This window comes from Panthera onca, chromosome A2 (assembly GCF_046562875.1).
Source record: "Panthera onca isolate mPanOnc1 chromosome A2, mPanOnc1 haplotype 2, whole genome shotgun sequence".
In the NCBI taxonomy this organism is placed as follows: domain Eukaryota; kingdom Metazoa; phylum Chordata; class Mammalia; order Carnivora; family Felidae; genus Panthera; species Panthera onca.
Window position 1 is genome coordinate 39,774,266 of NC_138340.1, and position 16,445 is coordinate 39,790,710.

General features: G+C 45.5%; 2 long non-coding RNA genes across 4 annotated transcripts in view; one reads left to right on the top strand and one right to left on the bottom strand.

Moving 5' to 3' along the window:
• The first annotated feature begins 219 nt into the window (after positions 1-219).
• LOC144615687 (uncharacterized) overlaps positions 220-16,445 on the top strand; it is a 37,270-nt gene continuing 21,044 nt past the window's right edge. For all 3 annotated transcript variants that reach the window (XR_013554136.1, XR_013554135.1, XR_013554137.1), the window contains exons 1-2: positions 220-388; positions 6,737-6,802. This is a non-coding gene — a long non-coding RNA (uncharacterized LOC144615687). The remainder of the gene's footprint in view (positions 389-6,736; positions 6,803-16,445) is intronic.
• LOC132678755 (uncharacterized) overlaps positions 11,099-16,445 on the bottom strand; it is a 163,086-nt gene continuing 157,739 nt past the window's right edge. The window contains exon 4 of the long non-coding RNA XR_009609800.3: positions 11,099-11,286. This is a non-coding gene — a long non-coding RNA (uncharacterized LOC132678755). The remainder of the gene's footprint in view (positions 11,287-16,445) is intronic.

The window sequence follows — 16,445 nt, forward strand, 5'->3', positions numbered from 1 at the left end:
TTCAGGTACTGCTTTGTGGCCTCTCATCATGCTGGTCTTCACACCATGCAAATAAAACAGGCACGAGATTTCCCCCAAAGTTAGCAATCTTCTGTGAGTCATTTCGCAGGAACTTGGTGGCAGCCACTTGGCTGAAAGCAGCTGTGAGAAGGAATGTCCAGGCGGAGTGGCCGCAGCCACGGGTGTGGTTGTGAGTGTGGCTGGGGCCTGGAGACGGGCTGTGGGTGTGGTCACAAACAGGGGCGTGGCAGTGGGCGTGTCCGGGCCGGGGCATGCTGTGGGCGTGGCTATCGGGCTCAAGAGGTTAACCCCGGGAGACCCTGCTGGCTGGCCTCATCTCAGGAACCGCAGGGACTTGAAAAACTGTGCTCTTGGTCCCCCAGAGCAGGTAGAACTCTAGGCAGAATCAAAGTAGAACTGAGCTAAGGATGGACACAGGCCCTGGGGGGGGGGGGGGGGGGGCGGGCAGCAAAAATCAGAGAAGAGGTCCCAGTCACATACCTTGGTGCTTTCTGGGTCCTCTGGTGAGAGTGGGGTTTGGCATGCAAATGACCTGAAACCACCCGGACTCCTTTCTACAGGATATGTGCATTCAGGAAGCCCAAGCTGACAATGTCTGTGGCAGAGAGCCTGATGTTAAGGTTGCCCCTCCCGTGCATGGGGCAGCAGTATTCTGCACCAGGATCCTAAGCCCCCTCTCATCATCCAGATCCCTCAGGATGCATGAAGGGACCTACACTATCCCACCCTCTTTTTCATCTTCTGTCTTCTTCAGGTCTCCCAGCCCACGGGGAATCTTGTCCCTTTCACCAGGAAGAAATAGCACCCGTTTCCCCTCTCCCCCTATTGCCACTCCCTCCCCGCCATCCCCCCATCCTCCCCCCACCACTGTGGCGCACCGACCCTGTGAGCTGTCACCAGACCATGGTTTCCCCTCCACCCCGCAAACAACAAAGCTAGTAATTCCGTTTAGGCTCAGCTAGAACACGCTATGGTGGCGTCCGGTGAGTTAATGGTTGCAAAAGCTTTAGAAAAAGACACTCTCCTGCTCCTAGAGAGTATGATTTACATTTCTTTGACATTCTCCACTTTCAAAAGCCACTTGCAAATGCCAGTACTTCCAAGTTTTATCTCTGATACTTGTACCTATAAGGAAAGGCACCTCTCATAAGAAAAAAAAAATCCCTTTAAACCATGGCACTTTACGAAGGAAGAACGGAAAATGCAAAAAGTAATAGTGATGAAATAAACAAGCAGATTGGTTTGTGAAGTAGCCCCAGCCACAAGTTCACATCTTTCTAAGAGCTCCTCAGACACCAATGGTTAAGGTTTACTGAATACTTACTTGCCGCCAGAAACTCTTCTAAGCACTTTACCTATGTTATCTCAGGTGATACTTGTAGTAAATCTAAGCCAGTGCTCCTCAAAGGGGAGTTATATTGCTTTCCCCCTCAACCCTTAGACATATTTGGCAATGTCTAGATACACTTTTGCCTGTCACAACTTTGGGGGAGGGTGTTGTTACTGGCATCTAGTGGGTCACACATCCCATGATGCTCAGGACGGCCCCACCACAAAGAATTAACTGGCCCAAAATGTCAATAGTGCTGAGGCTGAAAACCCCTGCTGTAAGAGATAGGGGAATCATCAGTCAACCCATTTTACAGATGAGGAAACAAGTACAGAGAGGTACTTCCAGATACTTAGGTTTATGATCAAACATAATTGGCAAAATGAATGCAAACAAGGGATTGAGAAAAAGTTTGCCAATATTTGAGATGAACTAAGAGAGGGAGGAAATGGGAAATCGTTCGCTTTGCACCTGTCCTGTGATTTTCTTTGTCAGGGTGATGTGAATCCATGGATCCCACTGAACTGATACGCTGAAATCGTTCACACGCAGGTTGAGCTGCCCAAGAAGACACTTTGGGTGAGGGAAGGGACTGCTTTCCAAACTCACTGCTCGCTTCCCTCATTACTATCAGACTGTTTTCCAGGTTCACAGCTGCACTTCTCATTCTCTTCTCAATCTGCAGCCTCTACTCTCACCTTGTTAGGTCCATTTGTGATTGCTCAGGGCAGAGGTGATGGAGAGAGGCATCTGTCCTCCTGACCCGGCACATTCTCACACTAGACAGCCTGCATCTACCTGGGGATTGTGGTGGACAGGGTAGGTGGCCAGCTGTCTCCAGGTCTCTCCTGGGTAAAACCTCAGAATCATCGCAAATGTTAGCTGATGGCCTATCAAGGAACAAGGCCAAATGGAACTAAAAAGAGGGTAAGAGCCTTCCATACGGAGTATGATGAAAAAATGCTCATGATATTTGCAGTGCAAAAGTCAGGTCGGGGGCACCTGGCTGGCTCAGTCAGTAGAGCACACTGCTCTTAATCTTGGGGTCATGAGTTTGAGCCTTACACTGGGCACAGAACCTACTTAAAAAAAATTAAAAAAAAAGCCAAGTACAAAATTGAATGTACATTGATGACGACTTGTTAAAACACTTTGTATTTTTGGATGTTCCATTTTCTAAATGAATATGTATAACATTTATCAGAAATAAATAATACTTTGACAAGAATTTTTTCAAAAATGTCCACAGAAAGGCATGAATAAAAATGTTCATGGCAGATTTTGTGTGTGATAACTAAAATGGAAACGAACCAAATGAAGTGTAGAAAGGCAAGATAAATTGAGGGTATTTTGCTACAACAGAATACGACATAGCAACGAAAAAGAACATCCACGGCTCCATGGATGAGTATCGGAGACGGGATGTTAAACAAAGGAAATCAGAACACATGAACACACGCTGTAGAATCTGATTTATAGGAAATTCAAAAATAGGCAAAATTCATCTGTGGTGATGACTATTGACAGGGAAGGGGCACAGGACAGTCTTGCAGGGACAGGTAGCTGGAAAGGAAGGTCTGTGTGCTCTCCCCTTTCTCACCCAGAACCACTGGGCTGGCTCTATATTTGCATAAGCCACTCAGCAAAACAAAAGCCCTGGAGGTGACAAGAATCTGCTCCCTTACAAGGCAGTGTAGCCACAATTTATTCAAGCCTGCTGATAAATTCAGTGTATTCAAACTCAAGCCTAATGTTGCCTTGAGGTCTTACCCAACAACCCTAAACCCATATTACCCCCCTCCCCGCCCCCCACCAAACACGCTGCCAGAGGAGTTCCTATCATTACAACTGTATTGGGGATCCTATTTCACCAACACTTTGCCTGTGTATTTTAGTTTCCCACTTGAAACTATATTTTCTTGCCGCTTCCCAGCTCCAGGGCTGAGCCAGGAGCTTTAGTGCCCTAGGGAAAAAGAAAGATCAAAGAATAAAGAGACCATTGATCAGCATTAGTCTCCAAACTGAGGTTCTTGACCTCTGCAGAGAGACAATGGCCGTGAAAGCAGGCTTTTTGGTGGGGAAAAGGGATTTCTCAACCACACAGTTCCGCTCTAATAAAGCCAGGCTGAAGGTTCTAGAGAGGACTGCTTAGCCAGAGTGCTTCCACACAACCCAGGGGCCTTGATCCCCACTGCTCTTGGAGCAGCCTGGTTAGGATCTTGGTGGTTGGGATTCCTGCCGCACCCCCCCCCCCCCAACCGGCTTAATCCTGCAAAACAGCCCGCTAGGGTACCAGGTCTCCTCCAGGTCACCCGGTGCGCCATATACATATTCTTTTCTAGAGGTGATACCAGAGGAAAAAGGTAGACAGGTACCACCCCAGATCATAGAGTTTTATCATTCCCAGATATGCCCCAGACCTATTCATGCCACTCTGGGAAGATGGCAGGCAGGAAAGGAAAAGCTGAAGGCCACCGATAAGGTCAGATGCCTCTAGAGAGAGGAGATTTAGAAACACCTAGAAAATAAGGGGGGGGGGGTGGTGTGAGAACATCAGGCTAAGTGCTTCACATCCCAGGGCAGGGTAGAAGGAAGTCTGCCACCCCTGGGGGAACTGCCTCTGGCTTAACGCCCTGTGTCCCTCAGCCCAGGAGCAATGGTGTGCAGGTGGTAGCAGGAGGGTGTAGAGGAGTCTGAGGAAGATACCCTGGGCCCCTGGAGCCTGTTCGGGGCATGCAGGGGGCCCAGAATTTCCATGGTAATGGCAAAGCTGGCCTGTAATCGGGAGCAGCAAGCTGCCACAGGCAAAGAATGCGAAGCCAGGAGCACATAACCTGGACGCTGGGTGCTGGCCAGGGTCTGTCCTGGCCCACAGAACGCCTTTGTGCTAACTAGCAAAAGCCTCCTTCTTCTGACAGACACAGCCTTACGGGCTCATAGCTTGGTTAGCAAAGCAGTGGCTACATTTCAAACCCTTGGTGGGTGCGCTTGTGTAGGAGGGAAAGCCACACCCATGAGAGATGGCTCTAGTTTCAGAACACTGCCACAAAAAGCTAGGCAGATAGCCCTTCAACCATCCCCCAGTCCAGGTATTCGCTCAGACCAATCATTCTAAAGGAAACCTTGTGAGGCTCTTGGTTCCCAGTCCACTTCCTACCTATCCCCCATATGCCCAGGTTCCGTCTTAAATGGCGAGGAGGAGGGTTTCCAATCATGGGGATGGAAAGACAAGGCTCAGAACCCTGGCCGCATTCTCCCCCCTGCTCAGCCAGGTGCTGACGGAACAATCTCACAAACTGTTTAAATTATCTGGCATGGGGCGCCTGGGTGGCTCAGTAGGTTAAGTGTCCGACTTCAGCTCAGGTCACGATCTCCAGGTTCATGAGTTTGAGCCCTGCGTCAGGCTCTGTGCTGATGGCTCAGAGCCTGGAGCCTCTTTCAGATTCTGTGTCTCCCTCTCTCTCTCTCTGCCCTCCCCCACTCATGCTCTGTCTCTCAAAAATAAATAAACGTTAAAAAAATTTTTTTTAATTAAAAAAATCATATTTCGTCCCCTCACTATCTAGCTGGGTGGAGATAGGCAAGGAAAAAGACCTATTACAGAAAGATAAAGAAGTTACATTTTCTTTGTACCTCCAAGCATCCGACAAGCAAAACTGTAACCATGCTAAGCAATATTCTCGCCTTCGTTATCTTTCTGGGAGAGGCATTGGCGCCTCTCACAGATAGGGTGAATGGATGTTATAGTCTGCCCTAGAGCTATCTTGGATTTTGCTGATTCCCATGATCATTATTAATAGCACCCTCTTCACTCTCAGAAGTGTCTCAGTATGGACTATAAATTATATGGTCACTTACTAATAAAGGCACAACACATGTCAGGCCTGGCTGATCTATCCTTCCTTCACAAGAATGCCACATAAGAAGGACAGGCATGGTGACTGGGCTTGGAGAAAGGGAGATCCCTCCAGGCTGGAGAATCCAGGCAGGATGAATTTGACCTGAGCCTTGAGAGAGTGAATTTAGAGGGCAAAGGAGTAAGCCTTATACATAGACGGGTGAATGTATAAATTACCTACTGCTGCATCACGGATTACTATAAAACCTAGCAGCTTAAAACAAACAATGAATCTTAGCTTGCACAGTTCTGTGGATCAGGAATTTGAAAGTGACTTAGCTGGGTGGTTGTGGCTCAGGCTGTAGCCAAGATACAGGCTGGGGCTGTAGTCATGTGAAGGTTTGACTGGGGCTAGAAGATCAGCTTCCACGATGGTTCACTCATATGTCTGTGGGCTGGAGTTCCCCACCATGTGGCCCTCCCCCAGAGCAAGAGTTCCAAGAGAGAGCAAAGCAGAAACTGCAATGACTTCCGTGACTTTGCTTCTAAGCCACGCTTCATCCTTTCTGCAGTATCTCATTGATTACCTAAGCCAGCCCTGTACAAACGTGTGACCACCAAGAGGTGAGGATCACTGAGGGTTAGCTCAGACTATGGCTGCGATACAGACTATGCGCTAAGTCACAGAGGCAGAAATAGGGAGCATCTGCTCAGAACATTAGTGATGGGGCAGTTGTCCGGAAGTTACTGACTTCCCACTATATTCAACACCAAACAGCGCTCTCCAGCCAAAGTCCAGCAATCCAACCTTGGAGAGTATTGATCTACCAACATGTGTGAGGAAATGGGAATTTGGATTCCCCTTATCCATAGCTGAAATCTAGAGCAAAGCACTAAGAAACGTTTTAGTTTTGTTAGAACGAGAACGCACTCTACGTAAAGCACATTGTGGTCCTATACAGGAGTTGAAGATGACTGCTTTTTAAAAGTACACTCCTGGGGGGGTGGGGGGTGGGAGGGGAAGCCACATTGGAAAACAATCTTTGAAAATTCATTTTTCTTTTTACTTATGGACATTTTTCCCATTAAAAAAAATGATGTAGTGCTTGTGTAATTTTTAAAAGATTAAAAAGCATGAAAAATATGCTCTGCACAGAGCTACAATCATTCTCCTCCGAAATATGTTACTCTCCTGAAATAAAGGAGAATGAGTTTCCAGGAGTCTGCACTGAGCAATGAAATGCAGCAAAGGGGGAATCCACCGTGGTTACTGGCTGCTGGCTCTGGCTAGGTCAGCATTTTAAGCAGGTTAAGGTAAGGCCTGGGCATTTGCGTTTTGGAGTTGCAATTGATTTTTGTTTTACTCTGTGATCCTAGAAATACTAGCCCTTTTCTAGATTTTTCTCCATTCTTAGCTAATGTGTGACATGTCTTATATCCTTGTTTTAAAATGCTTTACTACTTGAAATTGGCTTGGATGTCCTTTTACAGAATAGTTTCTCCATGCTCAATGTTTATTTAACAATTATTTTTTGGTAATTCCCTAGGGATATCATGATGCCATGGCAGACACAGCCCAGCAGCCCACATGGACCTTCCAACCTGGGGGGCAAGTAAGTGAAGGGAATACTGCCTTGTGATTTCATTTACAGAAGATGGGCCTGAAGGGAAAACCAGCTATCTGTAAATCTTACGGGGTGGGGGTGGGGGGTGTTAGAATTAACTGGAAGGAAGCCAGGATGGAGATATTAGATTAGCATATAAACACCATATAAGTCTAGCAAATAGCTACATAATCCCTGGCATCATTTACATCTTATGTGTCTCTATGGTTTCCCTCTGTTTTTCTTTCCTCAATTTCTACTGCAAACACATAATGAAACAATTTGAGTTATTAGAAATACATCATTCTGGAGGCTCCTGGGTGGCTCAGTTGGGTGAGCATCCGACTTCGGCTCAGGTCATGATCTTGAGGTTCATCAGTTCCAGCCCTGCCTTGGGCTCTGTGATGACAGCTCGGAGCCTGGAGCCTGCATCTGATTCTGTCTCTCCCTCTCTCTGTCCCTCCCCCACTCCCACTCTGTCTCTCTTTCTCTCTCTCTCTCAAAAATAAAGAAACACTAAGAAAAAAATTTTGAGGGTCGCCTGGGTGGCTCAGTTGTTTGAGCGTCTGACTCAGTTTTGGCTCAGGTCATGACCTCATGGTTTCATGAGTTCAAGCCACGTATCTGGCTCTGTGCTGACAGTGGGGAGCCTGCTTGGGATTCTCTCTCTCTCTCTGCCCCTCCCCTACTCATGCTATCTCTGTCTCTCTCAAAAAAATACATAAACGTGGGGCGCCTGGGTGGCTCAGTCGATTAAGCGTCTGACTTCGGCTCAGGTCACGATCTCGCGGTCTGTGAGTTCGAGCCCCGCGTCGGGCTCTGGGCTGGTGGCTCAGAGCCTGGAGCCTGCTTCCGATTCTGTGTCTCCCTCTCTCTCTGCCCCTCCCCCGTTCATGCTCTGTCTCTCTCTGTCTCAAAAATAAATAAAATGTTAAAAAAAAATACATAAACTTAAGAAAATGTTTTGAAAACAATTTTTTTAAATAATAAAAGAGTACATCATTCTGCATGTTGAAAAACAACCCACACATGTCCTGGGTGCTTACTGTGTGCCAGGCACAGAGCTGGTGGCCTCACTTACATTATCTCAAGTAAGTCACACAACAACCCTAGCTGTGAGGTAAGTTCTGTTTTTATTCCCATTTCACAGATGGGGAAACTGCCAGCTCTGCAAGGTCAGCACACACTTTCAAAGTCACCTTGTTACTAAATGGCAGAATAGGGATTCAAACCCTCGTGGGCCAGAAATTCTTATCCCCCACAGTGATGGTGCCAGTTCTAACTTTTGGCTTCAGTTGCTTCAGGAGTCTGTCTTGACATCACCCAGAAAAGAACTTTAGTCGTAGCTCCTATGAACTGAAACGGCAAACTGAAAAAGAGGAAAGAAAACAGCTTGAAACCTGTTTCAGACCCTGCATGAGGCAAGGAACAGAGTCAGCGGAAATGAGAAGCCAGCTGGATTCAGCGACTCCTCAAGTAAGGGGGGCCATGTGAACTAACTTAATTGGATGATTATTTCAATTATCTAATTAAGAAAGATTACAGCTGAACAAAGACAGAGAGGGCCTCCAAGGTGATAAAAAAAAAAAAAAAAAGTTGATTAGCTGGGTTGGCCCTTGGCAACCCTGGGAGGTGGAAGGGACTCCCCGTTGGACGCCATGGCCCTTGGGACAATTAGCCACAGAGAACCCCTCCTTTCTTCCCCCATTCCTCCCCAGCTGAGAGCTGTCTTCCACTTTACTGCCTGAGACTCAAGTGGTCAAGTAGCCGGCATTCTCCTCCCTTCCTTCTTTCTTCTTCCTTTTCCCTGCCTATTTGTTTTGTACTGGTTTAGTAAACAAAAACAGTATAGATTTCCCTGTATAGTTTAGGACAGAGGTTATAGTCTGGTTACTACTATCCATCCCCCAGTTCCGCTTCCCCATGTATGGCCCGCGCACTTAAAACAAATTAGGGGTGATTGGGTGGCTCAGTAGGTTGAGTGTCGAACTCTTGCTTTCAGCTTAGGTCGTGATCTTACGATTTGTGGGTTTGGGCCCTGTGTAGGGCTCTGCACTGGGAGCACGGAGCCTGCTTGGGATTCTGTCTCTCCCTCTCTCTCTGCCCCTCCCCCACTCACATGCATGCGTGCACATGCACTCTCTCTCAAAATAAATAAATAAATTTAAAAAAAATTAAATTATTCATCAATATTTAAAAGTTGAGGATTTCACATAAAAGTCCAGATCTCTGGCTTTATTTGAACAAATCAGATCTGACAACACTGGGTCCACCTTCTCGGAGGCCAGGTTCAAAATATTTAACACCGTGTGTATGTGTTGGTGCTGTCTTATCAGAACAGATGCCAGGCATAAGCCACCCAGATGCCATAACCACGAACACTGGCGGGAAGGTGGGGGGTCTGCCCTCTCAGACCAGCCATGTTCTCCAGCTCCCAGGGCCTCTTTTGGTCCTATTGTCTCCTTGACATTGAGGTGAAGGTCACCTGCCATTTATCATACCTGCTTGACCCACTTATAGTAAAGAGGGAAGAGACTCTTCCCTTAGCTTGACCTTTGTCTCTCAGTTATATCATCAGCCTGGCCCAAGTTGGCTTGTTTTAGGGAGCCTGTGGCTTTTATTCTTTAATTTAACAAATATTGGTTGAAAGACTTCATTATGCAACACGATAGAGCAGAGAGAGCTATTAAGAACTAGGCCAGAGAGCCAACAGTTCTGGACTCAAATCCTGCCTCAATCATTTGCTAATTATGTAACCCTGCTTCATTTCCTGATTTTGAAAGGAAGAATTTAGAACTTGTCTAAATACCTGAATTTTCAAAACACCTGTTTCACTGCTACAGCTGTGAGCTTTACTGTGAGGACTCAATGGGAAGAAATAACAAAGGACCTAGCACGGTGCTAGGTAAGCACAAAATGGCAGCCAGTTTAGGGGGAGAGCACTAGCTGTCATGATGGTGCATCTATGATATAATAGGCACTGTGCTATGCACCCACGTGTGTTATTTGTTTCAGTCTTCATGAGCTCCCTTCTAAGGTGAATAACATTATCTCCATCTTATGGAAGAGGACTCTGTCCATCAGACATTGGATTCTCTCCTTCAGGACCCAAGCATGGTGGGGAAAGAGAAGATGTGCACACAAAATACATAAGGTGGTTAAAAGATAAAAGTATCCTACCAAACAGGGGGCAGGGGAGTATAAATTCACCTAGCAGATGAGAAGAAAGATTACTTATTGCTGGGAAATAAATTATACTAGAATAGTGCTTCTCAAATTTTAATGTGTATACAAATTACCTGGAGATCTTGTGAAGAGGGAATACAGATTCTGAGTCACAGTCTAGAGAAGGGCCAAGATTTGGGGTTTCAAACAAGGCCCAAGATGATGCTTTCCTGTCGGTCCATGGACTACACTTTGAAAAACAAGTTAGTTGTGGCCAAGGTATTGGTGACCAGTCATATTTCCCCATTTCTCTAGCTACAGTGAGTGGCTAAGACACAGGCATGGGGACCAAACTTGGCCAATTATAGTATTTCCTAGGAATATACATGACTGTTGGGGGAGAGAAGTCCTGTGCTTCTCTTATGGTCATTAAGCCGGAATGAAGAAACCCTGGGTTGCCTCTGGCTGGGCTAACCCATACTGTATAGAGAAGTGTCTTTTTTTTTTTTTTTGAGAGAGAGAGAGAGAATGCACACATACACAAGCAGGGGAGAGACAGAGAGAGAGAGAGAGAGAGAGAGAGAGAGAGGCAGACAGAGGATCCAAAGCGGGCTCTGTGCTGACAGCAAAGAGCTCAATACAGGGCTTGCACTCATGAACTATGAGATCATGACCTGAGCCAAGGTTGGACACTTAACCAACTCAGGTGTCCTGAGAAAGTGTCTTTGTGGAGGGAGAGAATGATCCCATCAGAGTGAAGTCACAAAAGAGAAACCAACAGAGAGACGATGAGAAAAAGAATCCTGATGACATCATTTGACAACATGGCGTCTCTAAAGCTAGTCTCTGGTTTTCCCAAGTAAAGGACCAATAATTCTCTCTCTCTCTCTCTCTCTCTCTCTCTCCCTTTCTCACCAGTGAACCGGATTTTCATCACTTCCAACTCGAAAAGTCCTGGGTAAATATTAGTGTTAAATTAAATATTAGTATTAATTACTGTAGCATATTAGTTACCTAGTATAGCTTAACGATTACCCCAAAATGTAATAGCTTAGGGTAATAATAAAAATGCAGCATCTCCCACAGTTTCTGTGCGACAGGAGTTGGAGAGAAACTTGACTATGTGGTTCTCACCTGCCATCCATCTCCCATGAGGTTGCAGTTAAGATTTCCTCCCGGGCTAATGTCATCTGAAGGCTTGACTGGGACTAGAAGTCAACTTCCAAGGTGGCTCAATCATATGGCTGGCAAGTTGGTACTGGTTGTTGGTGACAGGCCCCAGTTCTTTCCCAGCAGACCTCCCCTTCAGTGTCCTTGAAACCTGGTGGCTGGACATAGACAGAAACAGAGAGAACCAGGAAAAAATATATTCTTTTTATGACCCAACCTCAGGAATCACATAGTGTCACTTTTTCACATTCTATTCATCAGAAGTGAGTCCCCATATGGCTGGTTAATTATAGAACCAGGATCTGGATTCTTGTTCTGGCTTTGCCACCAATAGACTGTGTGGCCCTGGGCAGGTCACTCCATGTCTCTGAGTCTTGGTTTCCTTATCTGGCAAATGAGGCGGCTGGATATGACCCATTTAGTCTTAAAATACTTCAGTGTCTATACCAAAGACACAGAAGGCCATGTATATCCTAGCAGGAGCCTAATTATCTTTGTCTTCTGTTGGGCTTCCTATCTTTTGAAAAACAACTCTTGGACATAAAAAACCAAGACGTCTTTCAACCATGAATGTAACTTGCCTCATATCGCAAGCCCTGAACCTCACGAACCAGGACTTGTTTCAACTAGTCACCTTATTACACAAACGTGACCATGTAAGAGCCAGAGGAACATGCGAGTTTTAGCCAGGGCCATTGGGGAATAATTACCACCACACTGTTGCTTAATGAAGTCAAGCTTCAGGTGGTGGAGATTACAGGCCAGAATAAAGGATGAGCAGGCACAAGACAACCCGGTTTGTGAAGTATTGGGAAGGAAGGGAGACCCTACTACCGTTAATAATAACAGTGATAATGATAATGCCTTTAATTGAGTGATTATGGATGGCAGGAACTGTGCTAAACATGCCTTTTTATCTCTTTTTGCCCATAACAACTTCATGAAGAAGGAAATATTAGCACCATTTTATGGGTGAGGAAATACACATTAAGAAGAGTAGGATGAATTGTACAAATCCACACAGCTAATAAGGGGTGGAAATGGTATTAAACCTGGGCCCACTAGATTTATAAGACTGTGCCCTCTATCATTATCCTTAACTGCTTGTTTCTTGTGGGTGGCCAAATAGACTCTCAAAACCCAAAGAAAAGTCTTAAGAACAGGTCTGATTTTTTTGTTGTTGTTGCCATTTTAAATTTCTTTTTTATCATAAACTTTGGCTCTCTACATTTTAAAGGAAGATTAAAATCTAAGAGTTACTCATTAGTATAAAACAACCGTGAGGTCCCCCACAGTGTGATTCTCTATCTGACCAAGGTAATTAAATAGACTCAGCCTTAAGTCCATCTACTTAAAATATTCAATCAAGGGAAGCCTAAGGTGGTGCCATGAACCAGGTAGGTGATGCCAAAGCAGCAGGTGACTCTAGAAAGGAAAGGAGAATTAATCAGAAGAGTCAAGGCCAGATGGGTAGCCAGGATATTATAAAGAAGGGAGGCATGGGGCCCCTGGGTGGCTCAGTCGGTTGGGTGGCCGACTCTTGATTTCGACTCAGGTCATGATCTCACAGTTCATGGCTTCCAGCCCCATGTCCGGCTTCGCTCTGTGCTGTTAGTGAGAAGCCTGCTTGGGATTCTCTCTCTCTCTCTCTCTCTCTCTCTCTCTCCCTCCCTCCCTCCCTCTCTGCTCCTCTCCCACTCATGCACATTCTCTCCCTTTCCCTCTCAAAATAAATAAACTTAAAAAAAAATAAAAAAGAAGGGAGGCACTTGAGGGGCCAATGTTGGCAAATATAAGGTCCTGGATCCAGACTCAGCTGAGGCATCAAGAGCTGGGTGAGTAGCTGGGACCCTATTATACCCAAGTCAGCACAGAAACCCCCAAAAGAAGTTGGAATGAATAAGTGCCAGGGGTCAGGGCAAGCAGAAATCTGGTTGAAGGCTAGAAATCAGGAAGGAATTTCACTAATACTAACTAATTTGGATGTAAATTTTAAAAAGTAAAAAAATTTTTAAAAATCAGGAGGGAAGCAAAATCAAGAGTAGGACAAAGCAGTCAGAAGAGACAGGCAAGGAAATGCCAGGCCCATGAACAGGAAAAACCAACTGATGAGGACCCTGAAGACACAGTTTCGTCATCGACAGAGAACTTGGCAAAAGGACAAAGAAAAACTTGCAATTCTGTTCACAGTGTGTTAGTTTGTTTGGACCAGCCCTCCTCTGGAAAACAAGAAAACTTGCTGAATAAATTGAGTATCTTACAAGCACTTAAGAGTTCATGATACAGTAAGAAACCAGCAGGCCAAAACTGAAGGGAAAACAGGACCCCAAACAGATAAGGGGAGCACAGAAGTCACTTGTGAACCAAGAGCATTAGCTGATTCCAGCAACGTGAACTTTTGTTTTGATGGTCTTGGGGGGAAAAGGAGGCAGAAATCAAAAGGGCAGGCTAATTAGAGACCCCCTCTATAATAACAGAGACCTGTCTCCCCTCTCCCCCCACCCCCCACCCCACCATGGCCCTATACACTCAGGGAAGAGGTGAACCAGAAGTAACCTATGCTTTGTGGATTTGCAGCCAGGAGCCAGTGTCTGGTGTTCTGGGAAACCTCAAGCCTCGAACCTGGTTTCAGGTGATCCCCAAACACCTGACAAATTCAGACACACATCCTCTCTGGAGGAAGGTACCTTTACCCAAGACTTCAAATTACTCCTACAATTATTCTTCAGGTAAAATGAACAGCATATAATCAAAGATAACCAGGGATAAAAAGAAATAAGTCTCTATGAAGAACAAGCAGAAATAGCAGCCAGCAGAAATAATCCTGCAATGAGGTTATAGAGTAGAGTTATCAGGAACATCTTATAAAGTAGGCATGCATAATATATTTACAGAAATAAAAGACAAGGTCAAAGATAGCTACATGGGACAGGAAAGTATCAAGTCACCCACTAGATTTGACAAGAACCAAATAGAACCTCCAGCAATTAAAAAAAAAAAGCAAACTAACATTAAAAAACTCTCTATTTTAGAGACAAAACTATATTCCATTAAGGATACTTCTTAGAAACAAGTCTGAGACATGGTAATAGAATGATTTGGGGTGGCAAGAAAGGAAGCACCCAATTAAATGTGGCTTATATGATAAAGAATATTCACTATCTTATATAACAAGAAATCCAGTGGTTGGGCTGTACTAGGGTTATTTCTGTACAGAAACAGTGTCATCTAGGACCCTGCGTCTTTGCAGCCTTCCATATCATAAACTTCAACGTGGTGGCCTTTGTCTTAGACATGTCTCCTCATGATGGCAAGATGGCTGCAACAGCTCCAACTATCATGTCTCTGTGTTACCACATTCAAAAGCAGAAATAAAAGAGATTTTCCCCTGTGCACCTCTCCTTTATCAAGGAGAAAAGACCCTCCCAGAAGCAACGCCACCAGCGTCTCCTTGATGTCTAACTGGTCAGGCATAGATCACATGCTCTAGCTGCAAGCAAACTGGGAAAGTGAGTTGCATTTTCAGCCTTTGAAGCAGGAGGTAGATTCTGCAGCTTTGGAGAAGAGGAGGGAACTGCTGCAAGCTCGGCAGTTTTGACTCTATGTAGGACCACAAAGAAGGGAGATATGGTGATGGAGAGAAGAGGAAGATTCTAAAAGTGAAGCAGTCTGTCTTCAGGAGCACCGAATTCCCCTTTGTATACCATTTTCCTTCTTTTGGACTCTTTCCCATACATTATGCCCTTCTCTAATCCATTCTCCCAAGATACCGGAAGCCCTTTTCTTTCTCTCTTTTTATTCCTGATGAAAGAGGGTCTTAAAAGGAATTCATCCAGTAGTTTAAATTAGTTTTCTGTATTACCACTTCTGTGAGAAGCACCAAGAAAAGAGCTCAAAGGAATCAGTACCACAGTGGTATTCCAGACACCGTTGGAATGATGAAGGGTAGAGAGCAAGATAAGAAGGATTTGGGGACAGTGAGGTGAGGGAGTCACCATCTAGTGACTTGGGAATCATGCTCATACGCAGCCTATGAGGCACTTGACTAGCCTAACAGAAAGCTGAGGTACCACTGTGGCCACGAAGCCAGGAGCTCCAGCCTTCAAGTCCAAAGCCTGCACTGTCAGTCCTCCTTAGAAGCCGGAGGCTTGAGGGGAGGTACTGCCTCCCTTGACCCCATTTTATTCATCGGGAAAACAACAAAAGTTGACCCAGCAACCTTTAAAGACCCTTTTGTTCTAATGCAGTACCCAAACCAAAATCAAAATCAAAATCAAAAAGTAATAACAGTTACAAAAGAGGATTCAAAAGAAACTTAAACACCTGCTGTTGGGCTTCCCTCCTTACAGATCTGCTTCTGAGCTTTGGCTTTATTCCCGCCCCCCTCCCGCCCCCCTACCCCAGGAGAGAGGAGGGAGGGGAAGGGTGGAATCTTAGAAGGACAGGGAGCCTCTACCCAGAAATCCAGACTTTCATCATTTCACTTCGGCAGAGGGAAGGGAGAGGGTCTCTCTTCCAAGAGGCATTTATACACAAAATCCTAAGAAGGAGCCCTGCCTCGTTCGGATGTCCCTATTTTACTGGCCACTGAAGGAAGGGGGAGGTGGCAGGTGATGGATATTTCTATGATTGGCACCTCCACCAAAACAACAGGAAATAGGATCTGCTATTCCTGTAATTTTCTTTGGAAAGACAAAAGAAACGAAGAAAAAGGGAGAAAAGATGTCTGCATGGTATAATTTGCCCCACGTATAAGACCCAGAGAAGTCAAGCACGTTGTCCAAAACACACAGCAAGTAACTGTTGCTGCTAGATGCATCCTCAAATCTTTTGTGCCTTCCGTGCTCAGTCTCCTTCCCCTGTGCCTCAGTTCATCTCCGTAATCACAAAACTGTCTTCTTTCTTTACTATATATGAAAATTCTCTGTCGTCATTATCTACTAAACTAGATCAAGAGGTAACTTTTATTCATTTGTAGGTCACCTCCTGTTACTGGAAAACTGCCCCAATTTAACCAGTGATGTGCTCAACAAGGCATGGGAGGGGGCACTCACAGACAGGGGGCCGGGCAGTCACTGGGCAGGTAGCAACAACAACCTCGATTCACGCCCTGCTATTGAGGAGAGATGACAGGACAGAGAGGGAAACGGGGAGGGGGTTTCCAACAGCCATCATGGTCTTGGGTTCTCATAAACTACTCCGTTGTCCGGGAAGTTGAGAAGCATGATAATGAATGATTTTTTTTTTAATGTTTATTTATTTTTGAGAGAGAGAGAGAGAACGTGAGCCGGGGAGGGGGAGGGGAAGAGAGAGGGGG